The sequence below is a fragment of the Aedes aegypti genome, chromosome 1 (assembly GCF_002204515.2).
Source record: "Aedes aegypti strain LVP_AGWG chromosome 1, AaegL5.0 Primary Assembly, whole genome shotgun sequence".
Classification (NCBI taxonomy): domain Eukaryota; kingdom Metazoa; phylum Arthropoda; class Insecta; order Diptera; family Culicidae; genus Aedes; species Aedes aegypti.
The window spans coordinates 193407271-193419756 of record NC_035107.1 but is presented as its reverse complement, the minus strand read 5'-3'; the positions used below and the strand labels follow the sequence as shown (position 1 = coordinate 193419756).

The following is a 12486-nucleotide window of genomic DNA, read 5'->3' as shown; positions in this document are numbered from 1 at the left end:
TAGTGTTTTCAAGCTCCTGTTTCCACGATTCTATGGTAATTGGGGGGGTTGGTGATGTCAGATGGTGCATTTAACTTTAACTGTGTTCGGAACGGAAAATCAAATATTTAGTTCCAAAACATTGTGAAAATTTTTGGGATTGTTTGAGGAAGATTTATTCAGACAGAATCTGTGTGACGCGTGGTCATTTGATGACTGATTGCTTGTAAAACAAAGATTGATGTGAATAAAGTTCAGTAAATTGTTGAATGATAGTTTCCAACGTGAATAATTTTCTCAGTTGTGTTTTGGTCGTGCTTATGAAAACTTTACCACCTTCGACTAATGAATTTTAGTGCCATTCTGGTTCGGCTGATAAATACTTTTACGTGTGTTATTTGTTGTTGAGCTGTTGGAATGAAAACAGTGGAAAAGCCAATGCTGAATGCGGTCATTCTACAACTCACCTACATGAGGAATAATGTTGACAACATACAACAATAACGTTATTTGGTGAGTTCGTTCCTACTTATTTTAATTTTTCTTTTTTATTTCGACAAATAAGCCCTCGAGTCTCCTCAATTTTTCGTAACACTGAAAACTTGTCAGCTACCCTTCATTGAAAATAATTCTGTAAATATGTAACAATAATATTTGCTGTTCTTCAGAAACTAAATGCACTTACTTTTGCATGATTTTTCCAATTCTTTTTGTTTCTATTTTAGTTCTATAATTTTATTACATTATAAACATTCCCATGACATTTAACAAACCATTTTAGAGTAATTAAAAAATAGGTAACGTTCACCTTAAACAATGCTATCTATTTAATTATCTATGACTGCTACGGGAGAGGTCAGAATGAGTTTTTATTTCGTTTCAGAGAGCGAGTAATGGCGCTATAGCCTAGGCTTTACAGCCAGGGCATGAGGGAGAAATACCCATGTCCCATCCCAGGAAACGGAAAAGGACCACAAACGGAGTGTGCAATAACATTCTTAGCAAAGCCACTCCCAACGATTGTATCTTTTTCCCTGAATTGGAACGGTTGGTACGGTTGTCCCCGTTTCTTCTTGCAAAAATTGGAAAATTTTCGTCTATCATGTTATTCATACGTGAATAATCTGATCGCCGCAAAATTTTCAAATTATCTTCAAACCCAAGTATGCACAGTGGGCCTGGCCATTTTAATATCTGTAACATATCACTGATATGCTGCAAATATTAATACTGACAAGAAAATATCAGGAGACGTTCCGATATTTCCAGGATGCTTTTCATTATTGGCTGTGCAAGCACTTAGAATAGAATAGAATAGAAAGGTACTTGTGCGATTATTTATTTTACATGTCCCACACTTACAAATAGTGTGCATAAAGCTTATAAAAATCATTGAAAATATTTAAGCGATGAAAAGTATGTGAACGTATGCCACAATTAACATTACGGGGCTATAGATTTATAGCATACACGGTTCGACCGAAACGTGTAAATTTCTGAGATAATAATGTACATAATTGGAGCGTGGAATATCATGGATATTTACATGATATGTCATGTAAACTTCAATTATATTTTATGTAATCTAGCAGGATCCTAAGTGATTACATGACATATAACACATTTTTACATGATTTCAAACTGAAATTTACATGACGTCATGTTTACATCGCATAAATGAAGTTTACATGACGTGTAATCTTCATTATTGTTAACTGTGTAGTCCAACCCTACGGAAATCGACTTTGAAGTGGACCGTTCCGTAATCTTGGTATCATATGACTCCATAACGATGATATATCAATAGTCTTAAGATGTTTTTAAAACCAATAATTGAAAAATAAAATAAAAAATGGATTCCAATCTTGGCACGGTTCCGTTTTTGGCAACTGAAAATTCCAACTTTGTTGCCAAAAACGAAATCCCACTGTTGTCCGAATCGACAATTTAGTCGGAAAAAAGGGTTTTCTCTGTTCTAGTCGATTTTAGGCATTCTACGTCTTCTGGGAAGTTATTCGTGATGAGTTTTGCATCTTTTAAGGAAAAAGTTAAATAGGGTGGCCCTTATTCAAGTTAAAATTTTGACTCAAACTTTTTTGTTTGATGAAGTTTTTGGCTGTGATTTTCTGCAAAATTTTAGAAAATGTTATTTTGAACAACTATGTCGAAGGCACTTTTGATCTAACTCTTCATTTGTGCTAAGTAAATTGATTTTGAAAGTTTTAACTTAGGGTGAATCCGAAAAATCAATCTAACTTTTTTATTTTTAGTTTTACGTGAATGTGTTCTTTAAGAGAGTTGCAGAGGAAGTAAAAATACATTTTTTTTGCTGAACATCGCAAGTTTGTAATTCTTGTAATTTTGAAGTTATAAGCAAATTTAAGTGCAAAACTATGAAATCTTCAGATGCCTATAACTCTCGGAGTTGGTTCGATAAAATTTATCTTTTAGTGGCGTTCGAAAGGCCATAAAATAGGCAACTCTTGCAGCAAAAACAGTGAGAACGGTATTTTGGAGATTCGCCTGAAACTCACAAGATTTTGAAGTTGACGGCGTGCTGCCTTCAGCAAAGTTGTAGGTTTTTGCTAGATCGACAATTTTGGCATACACCACTTTCATACTTTAAATTTAACACACTTTTATGCACTTTTGGCGACCTGTAGCTAAAAATTGTGACGTGCTGGAACATTTCTGAGGCATCATATTCAGCAATCCCAAATCTACGAGAGACACATCATTTGATCTTTGAGACACGTAAAACTGTTATTTTTGTTATGCTGTGTAATATAGCGTCAAAAATTCAAAGGTTACTTGTTATGCGAAAACATACTTAAAAAAAATATCACCCATTGAACTCTACAATTATATAATCCTAGAGCTTGATACATAAATTTAATGGTGCAGGTTGTTAGTGTTGGGTGTAGTAGTTAAAATTGTACCTTAAGCTACTATTCAAAGAAACTGCGAAAGCAATCAGTGGAGGAAAGCAATCGCTCTTCGAAGTCCACTCTCGACGGACCACAGGAAACATTAATGCCATAGAACACTTTGAAAACTTCTTCTTAGAGAGAAGTAAGCACGCGAAATTAACAATAACTAATAACTTTATTATAAACGACTTTCAACTAATATAATTAACCTTATTTTTTATTTCAAAAACAATCGATTGATATGCTACTATCACGAATATCCGGAGGTTGAATGACGACTACTCTAGCTGGGCAAAATTTGAGAATTGGTCGTTAAAATTACACCACGGCTCAATCATGTAACAAGTTAGTTATTTTAAAATAAGTCCCTATCTGGTTTCGCATTATGCGTTTTACATAGTGTAATCTGTACTTAATAGTTTTTGTCGACTTTTAACGCTGTCAGTTGTGGCTACGGTTATCTTCAGCATAAAAGAAAATAACGATGAATCTTTACAGACTCATGTTAAAGGTACAGATCAAGTGATGCTAGTTCCAGAACCATACTTTCGTGAGATTAACTTCTGTTTGGGTAACCATGTGGACACAGTTTTTGCTATTCTCAGCAAACATGAAGCTGCAAACTCACGTGTCAAGACAATAATCTTTTTTTTCATGCCGTAATCTTTTTAACAGAATATGTGAGACAGAAGATGCAGATACGTACAAAATATGTCTTAGTGTGCGAATCTTATGGAGCTTCTCGTGAGCAGATATTGCAGAATTCGTTCTCATTTGATTTTGAAGCATGATGAAAGCAAGCGAAGAAAACATCCCATATGTATCGGAAAAATATCGGCAATGTTTCGCAAGTAGAAACAAGTTTGAAACCACCATACCAGCAGTGAACAAGAGCCCCAAAAAGGAAGCGATGATAAAATTCATTTCTCTCGCTTATTTACCATTGGAAGTAGATGTTTAATTTTAAAGACATGATAAACAATTATTTTACAGGCATGATTAACATCCGATAACAATAGTGCTCCAGGTTTGGAGCTTGTTAAGATGGGGTTTACCATGATCCTTACCCGAACTCAAGAATATCATCTTCTTATTCTTCTTCTTTTTGGCATTACGTCCCCACTGGGACAGAGCCTGCTTCTCAGCTTAGTGTTGTTATGCGCACTTCCACATTTATTAACTGAGAGCTTACTGTGCCAATGATCATTTTTGCATGCGTATATCGTGTAGCAGGTACGAAGATACTCTATGCCCTGGGAAATCGTGAAAATTTCCAACCCGAAAAGATCCTCGACCGGTGGGATTTGAACCCACGACCCTCAGCTTGGTCTTGCTGAATAGATGCGCGTTTACCGCTACGGCTATCTGGGCCCCCAAGAATATCATAACATGTTTGGTTTTTGAGATATTGATTGTTGAAATCGCAATATTTTTCGATTTTTTTTAAACTTGCTTGCAAGTTTACCAGCTTAAAAGCTGATTTTTGTACTTAGTTCATTATAAATCAGTTGAGTTGTTTCCAAGAAAACTTAAAATTACAAAATTATGTTTTTTAAGTTTTCAAAATTTACTGCCAGAATGGTACCAGAAACTAAAATGCTCATTTCTCGAAAACGGTGACAAGCTCCATAAAACACTGATAAAAATCAAAAATACTTTTGGTTTGAGTTTCAACATTGAAGATGTGACTGAAATATAGAATCGTCTCAACATTATTCAATCCCAACCCATCTGCCAACACTGCTCAACAACGCTATTTTCCATTTTCTCTTGCCATAAGCACAACAGAGAGAACGGAGAGAGCAAACAACCACTAAAGGTATAAACAGCAAACAATTCGTGTGTACTACTTACGATGAACTACAGTCAATCCTCAAGCAAGGGTTGACTACAGTTTAGCATTCAACAGAGGGTCACACTCATACATGGCTGCGACAAAGTAAACCACAACACTGACTGCACGTAGAGGTGAGATACCTACAAACAAACTGAACCTGCACTGAAATCAGGCTTGTCCGCCCATCCGAACAGTGTGTCCCTCTGATCTGATTAGTAGTGCCTCACCGCCTCATCCTCCCCCAACTCAAACCAACATCCGTTTCTCGTATCCATATCGTAAATACACACGCTTCATGGTTTCTTCGCGTTTCGTTTATTCTCTGGTTCAGGGAATGTGTTGAATCTCCGATCCGATCCAATAGTAGGTACCGTAATTTTGAGTGAAATTGATCGACTTACTATGGTTGTCTAATTCGATATCGAGATATAAAATATCTTGTTAGGGAGAGTTGACTGAAATTCATCTTTATTGTAAACTAGTGGTCCCGGCAAACTTCGTCTTGCCATCAGGTAGGCTGTTGAAAAATGTCATGGAACCTCCCATACAAAATGACATAGTAGTACTCTCCCGTTTTACCAAATTTCCCAAAAACTTCCCTTAACTTTTTCATCATACGAACACGTCGGAACCCTTCAAGAAGACAAAAGTGAAAGAATTGTGCAAATCGGTTGTCCCGCTCTCAAGTCATTTCGTGACATACAAACACCACTCCATTTTTATTTATATAGATAGATAATGAATGACTGAATTTCAAGAACACCACGTAAAATGCCTACAAGGAATTTCGTATTATCTTCGCACTTTCAGTAATTTATTATGGATCAAGACCAACACTTATTTGAAATTCTTGTTTTCTCGGGCCTCGAGCGTCGCCGCAAATATGAGAATAGTGCGCTGTGTTCATAAAAGATGTAAGAATGTAGCGCCACTCTAAAAATCTGATTTCAAAATGCGGTAACTTGTGGCGCGTCGCGAGTCACACTAGCGCGATCCGGTTTGATGGGGTGCGACAATAATCCATGTTTTTAACCAGTGCACAAATTGACAATAGTCTGGATACAAACACTGTTCATTTAATATATGTTAACATTGATATTTATGTTCTATTAAGGGTTGGTAGCAACGGTGATCAATTTCACTCGATTTTACGGTACTGCTCACCGCCGGTGCTGCCAGTCGACATAATACGAAACTTACATTTCGTTCGTTCGAGATGGCTTTGTTGCGTTTTGCAGCAGAGCTGAGCTCGGTGATCATCATCGTGAGCATCGTTCGATGGTTTGCCTTTGGGGTTCCATCCAACCACTACTCTATAGATCTGGTGGAAGGAAGCATGAAAAATGGGATTTTAAGAGCGCTCTCCTTGACTGTTCGCCATTCGCCTGTGACTGCCGAACGTTTCACAGCTTGCAATGACGGCGAGGTTGTGTGCTATGTGTAGGAACGGTTGCGGTTGTTGGGTGAACCTATGAAATGTAATAAAATGATCCAGCAGCAAGGATTTTTTTTAACTTTTTCAAAAACTATAGTGATATCTCATTTTTGGAAAATGAAACGTAAACATCATTAACCCCTCTAACTTCAACTTAATTTTTGGATTTCTCCTTTTTTAGAATCAGTGTGATCCAAAGTTTTATTCAGGTATTCATCCATTGATTTTTCACGGATTTCGGCAGAAATTTCTACAAGGGTTTTGTACAGGATCTGTGAGAGGATTACCTCAGAGATTATTTTGGAGATTGCTCTATAAATTGTTCAAAACTTCCTAAATACATTTCTGCATTAAATAATACGGTAACTATTCCACTGATATCACCCGGAATTACTTCAAAGATTCTTCCAGATTTATAGACGTATTTGTAGTATTTTTTCCAAAATACTTTTTATAATTTATATTGCTCACAGATTTCCTTAGAACTTCCTTCAGAAAATTCTCCATTTCTTCATACAGGGAATCGTTTATGATTTTTTTTTTCAGAAACTGCTTGAAAAATTACCACAATAAAATCTTGAGAGAAATTTCGAAAACAATGTAAACTGATAAGAAATTATATAGATATTGATTGAACTTCTGGATAAAAACCCGATTTACTAAGGCAAGAATCTTTTAGATTCCTATGAAAGCGAGGCAGGATTTCCCAGATAAATTACGATTGGATTGGAGATAAATTGTATAACTCTCGGAACAAACTTCTGGATACTAGCCTGTAGCATTTTCTAGTAGATTCCCTTGAAAACCTCGGTAGTAATACCTGGAAAAATATGCGAATAGGAATAGTCGGAGGAATTTCATGGATTCTGGAGGGATCTTTAGCAATCGTTGTAAGACAAAAAAAAATGGAAGATTAAGAAAATAACACACGCAAGTAACAAATGTTCCATGCCAAAGAGTCGATATTGTCCATATCGCAGAATTTTCAATTAAATGATAAGCTAAATTTACCTTACTTTAGAAGAATATTCCGCACAACTGGAAAGTAAAATCCTTGTTTGTTATAACTCCTACTATACCTGTAAAGAGAAAACAAAACAATGAATTGTTTAGAATCAAGGATTGATGAATTAATATTCTTTTTATTGGAAACATGATTCTGAAAATTAAGGAAAAATGTATTCCAAATGTCCAAATATACAATTGACTACATAGATGATACCAATTTTGTTACTTCATTTCATTTATTTAGTAAACATCTAAACAGATAACACTGAATCAACAATTTCACACCACAAAACTCGATTCGTGGCTGTATCTCTCCATCCTCGGTTCTGCCCCACGCTCGCCAAATCGATACGCACTTGATCCGCCCACCTAGCTAGCTGCGCTCCACGCCTTCTTGTACTAACCGGATCCGAAGCGAACAACATCTTGGCAGGGTTGCTGTCCGGCATTCTTGCAACATGCCCTGCCCATCGTATCCTTCCAGCTTTGGCCACCTTTTGGATACTGGGTTTACCGTAGAGCTCGTGGTTCATCCTTCGCCGCCACACGCCGTTTTCCTGCACACCACCAAAGATCGTCCTAAGCACCCGACATTCGAAGACTCCAAGTGCTTGCAGGTCCTCCTCGAGCATCGTCCACGTTTCATGCCCGTAGAGGACTACCGGCCTTATGAGCGTTTTGTACATGGGACATTTGATGCGGGTGTGAATCTTTTTTGACCGCAGCTTCTTGTGGAGGTCATAGTAGGCCCGACTTCCACTGATGATGCGCCTCCGTATTGCACGGATAACGTTATTGACAGCCATCAGCAAGGATCCAAGGTAGACGAACTCGCCGACCACCTCGAACGTATCCCCGTCTATCAGAACACTGCTACCTAGGCGAGCCCTGTCGCGCTCGGCCCCACAAGCTAGCATGAACTTTGTCTTGGCCGCATTCACCACCAATATAAACTTTGCTGCCTCGCGTTTCAGGCTGGTGTACAGATCTGCCACTTCTTCAAATGTTCGGCCGACAATGTCCATATCATCCAAGAAGCAAACAAATTGACTGGATCTCGTAAAACCGTACCCCGGCTGTTAAGCCCGGCTTTCCGCATAACACGTAATAGCGCAATACTGAAAAACAGGCACAAAAGTCCACCACCTAGTCTCCGGCGAACTGGATGTTCGCCTGAAACCTTCACACAATTTTGCACACTTTCCATCGATGCTCTTATCAGTCTCGTGAGCTTCCCGGGAAAGCTGTTCTCGTCCATGATTTTCCATAGCTCTACGCGGTCGATTCTATCGTATGCCGCCTTGAAATTGATGAAAAGGTGATGCGTTGGGACCTGGTATTCACGACATTTTTGGAAGATTTGCCGTACAGTAAAGATCTGGTCCGTTGTCGATCGGCCGTCAACGAAGCCGGCTTGATAACTTCCCACGAACTCGTTTACTTCAGGTGACAGACTACGAAAGATAATCTAGGATAATACCTTGTAGGCCGCATTTAGAATGGTGATCGCTCGAAAGTTTTCACAATCTAACTTGTCGCCTTTCTTGTAGATGGGGCATATAACCCCTTCCTTCCACTCCTCCGGTAGCTGTTCTGTTTCCCAGATTGTGCCTATCAGCCGGTGCAGACAAATGGCCAGCCTCTCCGGGCCCATCTTTATAAGTTCAGCTCCGATACCATCCTTACCAGCAGCTTGATTGTTCTTGAGCTGGTGAATGGCATCCTTAATCTCCCTCAAAGTGGGGGCTGGTTTGTTTCCATTGCCCGCAGTACTGACGAAGGCATTTCCTCCGTTGTCTCGTTCTCGTGGGCTTCGTGGCCGTGCGGTTTGTGTCGTCAGGCATATAAGCGCATCGTGTCATGAGGTGTGGGTTCGATTCCCGCTTCAGCCATTGAAACTTTTCGTCAAGAATGTTTCTCGGCTGTGTCACTGGAGAATGCTTGTCCGTTGTCTAGTGTTAAGTTACAGTCTGTGCAGCTAATGACTGAAGACGGCGTCCGTGTTTTTCTTTCATTGACTGTGCTCTCAGCGTCATTCAGATGTTCGTCGAATTGCTGCTTCCACCTTTCGATCACCTCACTCTCGTCCGTCAAAATGGTCCCATCATTATCTCTGCACACCTCGGCTCGCGGCACGAAGCCGTTGCGGAATGCGTTGAGCTTCTGATAGAACTTTTTTCTTGAGACCGGTACAGCTGTTCCATCTCCTCGCACTCCGTCTCCTCCAGGCGGCGTTTTTTCATCCGAAAGAGGCGGGTCTGCTGTCCCCGTTCCCTTCTATAACGTTCCACCTTCTGCCGGGTTCCTTGCTGCAGCATGACCACCCGCGCTGCATTCTTCACCTCCAGAATCTGCCTACATTCCTCGTCAAACCAATCGTTCTGTCGACTCCGTCCCACGTACCCAACGTTGCTCTCAGCTGCATTGATGATGGCTGCTTTCACTGTTCTCCAGTAGTCCTCAAGAGGGGCTTTATCCAGCTCACCCTCTTCCGGTAATGCAGTCTCGAGGTGATGCGCGTACGCAGTTGCGACATCCAATTGCTTGAGCCGCTCTAGGTCATATCGGGACGGCCGTCGGTACCGTATGTTGTTGACGACGGAGAGTTTTGGGCGAGTTTAACCATCACCCCAGATAGTGGTCAGAGTCGATGTTAGCGCCATGATATAGGTCCTGACATCGATAATGTCGGAGAAGTGCCGTCCATCAATCAGAACGTGGTCGATTTGTGATTCTGTCTGCTGTCTTCCTCCAGGTGTATCGGTATGGAAGGCTGTGCTGGAAGTAGGTGCTACGAATGGCCATATTCTTGGAGGCGGCAAAATCTACTAGTCGTAAGCCGTTTTCGTTTGTCAGCCGGTGGGCGCTAAACTTTCCAATCGTCGGTCTGAACTCCCCCTCCTGGCCAACCTGAGCGTTTAGATCTCCTATGATGATTTTGACGTTAAGGCTTGGGCAGCTGTCGTACTCGCGTTCGAGCTGCGCGTAAAACGCGTCTTTATCATCATCAGTGCTTCCGGAGTGAGGGCTGTGCACGTTTATTATGCTGAAGTTGAAGAAACGGCCTTTGAGCCTCAACATGCACATTCTCTCATTGATTGGCCACCACCCGATCACGCGCCTCTGCATATCAGCCATCACGTTCGCACCTCTAAACGTTCGCACCATTGATCCCTTCCGACACATTTCCTGCAACGCTACGATGCCGAATCCACGGTCCTTCAGCACGTGGGCAAGTATGCGTGTGCTCCCGATGAAGTTGAGAGATTTACAGTTCCACGTACCAAGCTTCCAATCGCTAGTCCCTTTACGTCGCTATGATCTTCGCCGATTGTCCCGGTTCGTATTTTCTCGTTGATTATTCGTTGCTTGATTTTTTTTACGGCTGGCTTGCAGGGCCTGACACCAACCCCCTAGATTTCCGGAGGATCATTCCCCCTAAATGAGGCTAAGAACCACACAAGGGATATATTTTGTTTCTACAGGTACGCGAGGTACCAATGGTGCGCCATTCCCATGCCCAATTTAGTTACTTAGTAAGCCTATATTTTTCTTACAAAATGTTTTATAACTAGCTGTCTCGGCAAACTATGTTATTCCCCCAAAGCTAAACTTCATCTGCTGATTACCCATTGCGGAATTCGCGCTCATTTGAAAAAAGCAAGCGAGGAAAAACATCACATCTGTATCGGTACGTGGTCGGCAATGTTTCGCAAATTGTAACAAGCTTGATAAAGAACGGCTGTGAACGAGAGCCTCAAAAAGTGAGCAATGATAAAATACATTTCTCTCGCTTATTGACAATGGGGGGTAGGCGTTTTATTTTACTGACATGACAAACAATCTTCGAACATACGATAGCGATACTGTTGCTCAGGTTTGAAGCTTGTTTAGAGGTTGCAAGCGCGCCCGCCGATCATCGAGCCTATTGTGCTTCGTCTTCCAACGTGCTACCCAGAAGGACTACCATCCGTATGACAACACCCTTTGACGTCGATGTCAATCGTAAATGATTTGCAGAAAACGTGCAGACTATCTAATAAGTGCCTTTCTAAAATATCCTAAATCTACTGTTTAACTTAAACTATTATTATGTAATACGTGATTTTTTTTAAGATCTACTTGAATTTACCTACTTAAGCGAAGTATGCATATCAACAGAAAAGTAATGGCCTATCTAGATGCGTGGGAAATTTCTTGCAAGAAATGCTCAAGAAAAGCATTTTTCTTTGATCGCAGTACGCAGTTGAAAAGTAATGTTAATTCAAATGGAGCTCACTGTAGGAAATTTCTTGAGCATTTCTTGGGCAGAAATTTTTACTTTTCTTGAGCGGAACAGCATACTTAGCTTTAGACTATAAAGTTAATCTCAAACAAAGCGTATCTCAGCTCTCAGCCATTAACGGCTGCAGTACACCTTTCGAAGTAATCATCTCACATTTTTTCATAATAACGCTAAAACTGCTCACAGAGCAATTGGAATGCTACGGACGAGTTCTTTGAAGAGTAGTAAAATTACTAAACGAATTTGTAACTCTTTAATAAAAATAAAGTGGTGATGAACTCGGTACTTTTGGCAACCCGACCAGAATCACATAACAAGACTATAACACATTCCTATCAGCAGCAGTTATAAATAACAGAAGTTGATATAATTTTGTTATCAAGATGGCTTTGTTCTCAACTTGTTATATTTTTAGTAACACATTTATAACAACATTGATTATGTTTTTGACATCGCATTTATAAGTTTGTTGCAAAAAACATCCGATGTCATAAACAGTAACATAATTTGCAATAATTTTGTTATTTTGTAACATCCTTGCAACACATTCCGTAATAATTTTGATATAATTATAACAGAGTTTGTTGTATTTTAGTTTAACTTGGTGCAAATTTCGTTAGAATTTTTGTTATTTTAACTACTAACGGTACATGTTTTATAACAACTGGTGATATAAGAAAAATCATATCAGAGGAACACATTCTGTTACAATCTTGTTTCTTCCATGTGGTTGGGAATCACCGCAGCTATTCTTTCAAGAGATGGTTTAATCACGCGATTCCCAGACAATCAGAGCTTATTAGACGATTATGAACATACTATCATGATTTGCTGCAGATTATGATTGTTACAGAGAGCGATAAGTGAGAGCACTCCCCACCCTGATAATAGTTCGGAAAAGGTCATTGGGGAAAACATTTTCTAATGACTTTTTTATAAGGAAAGATGATATTAGCGATATTCAAATGTCAAAGTCACGTGACATTCATAACATTCAACAGCCTTGGACACG

At 39.7% G+C, this 12486-nt stretch overlaps 1 protein-coding gene across 1 annotated transcript in view; it reads right to left on the bottom strand.

The window, feature by feature from the left end:
• LOC5566642 (protein roadkill) overlaps positions 1–12486 on the bottom strand; it is a 512014-nt gene that overhangs the window by 372035 nt on the left and 127493 nt on the right. The gene's annotated exons all lie outside the window — the stretch shown is intronic.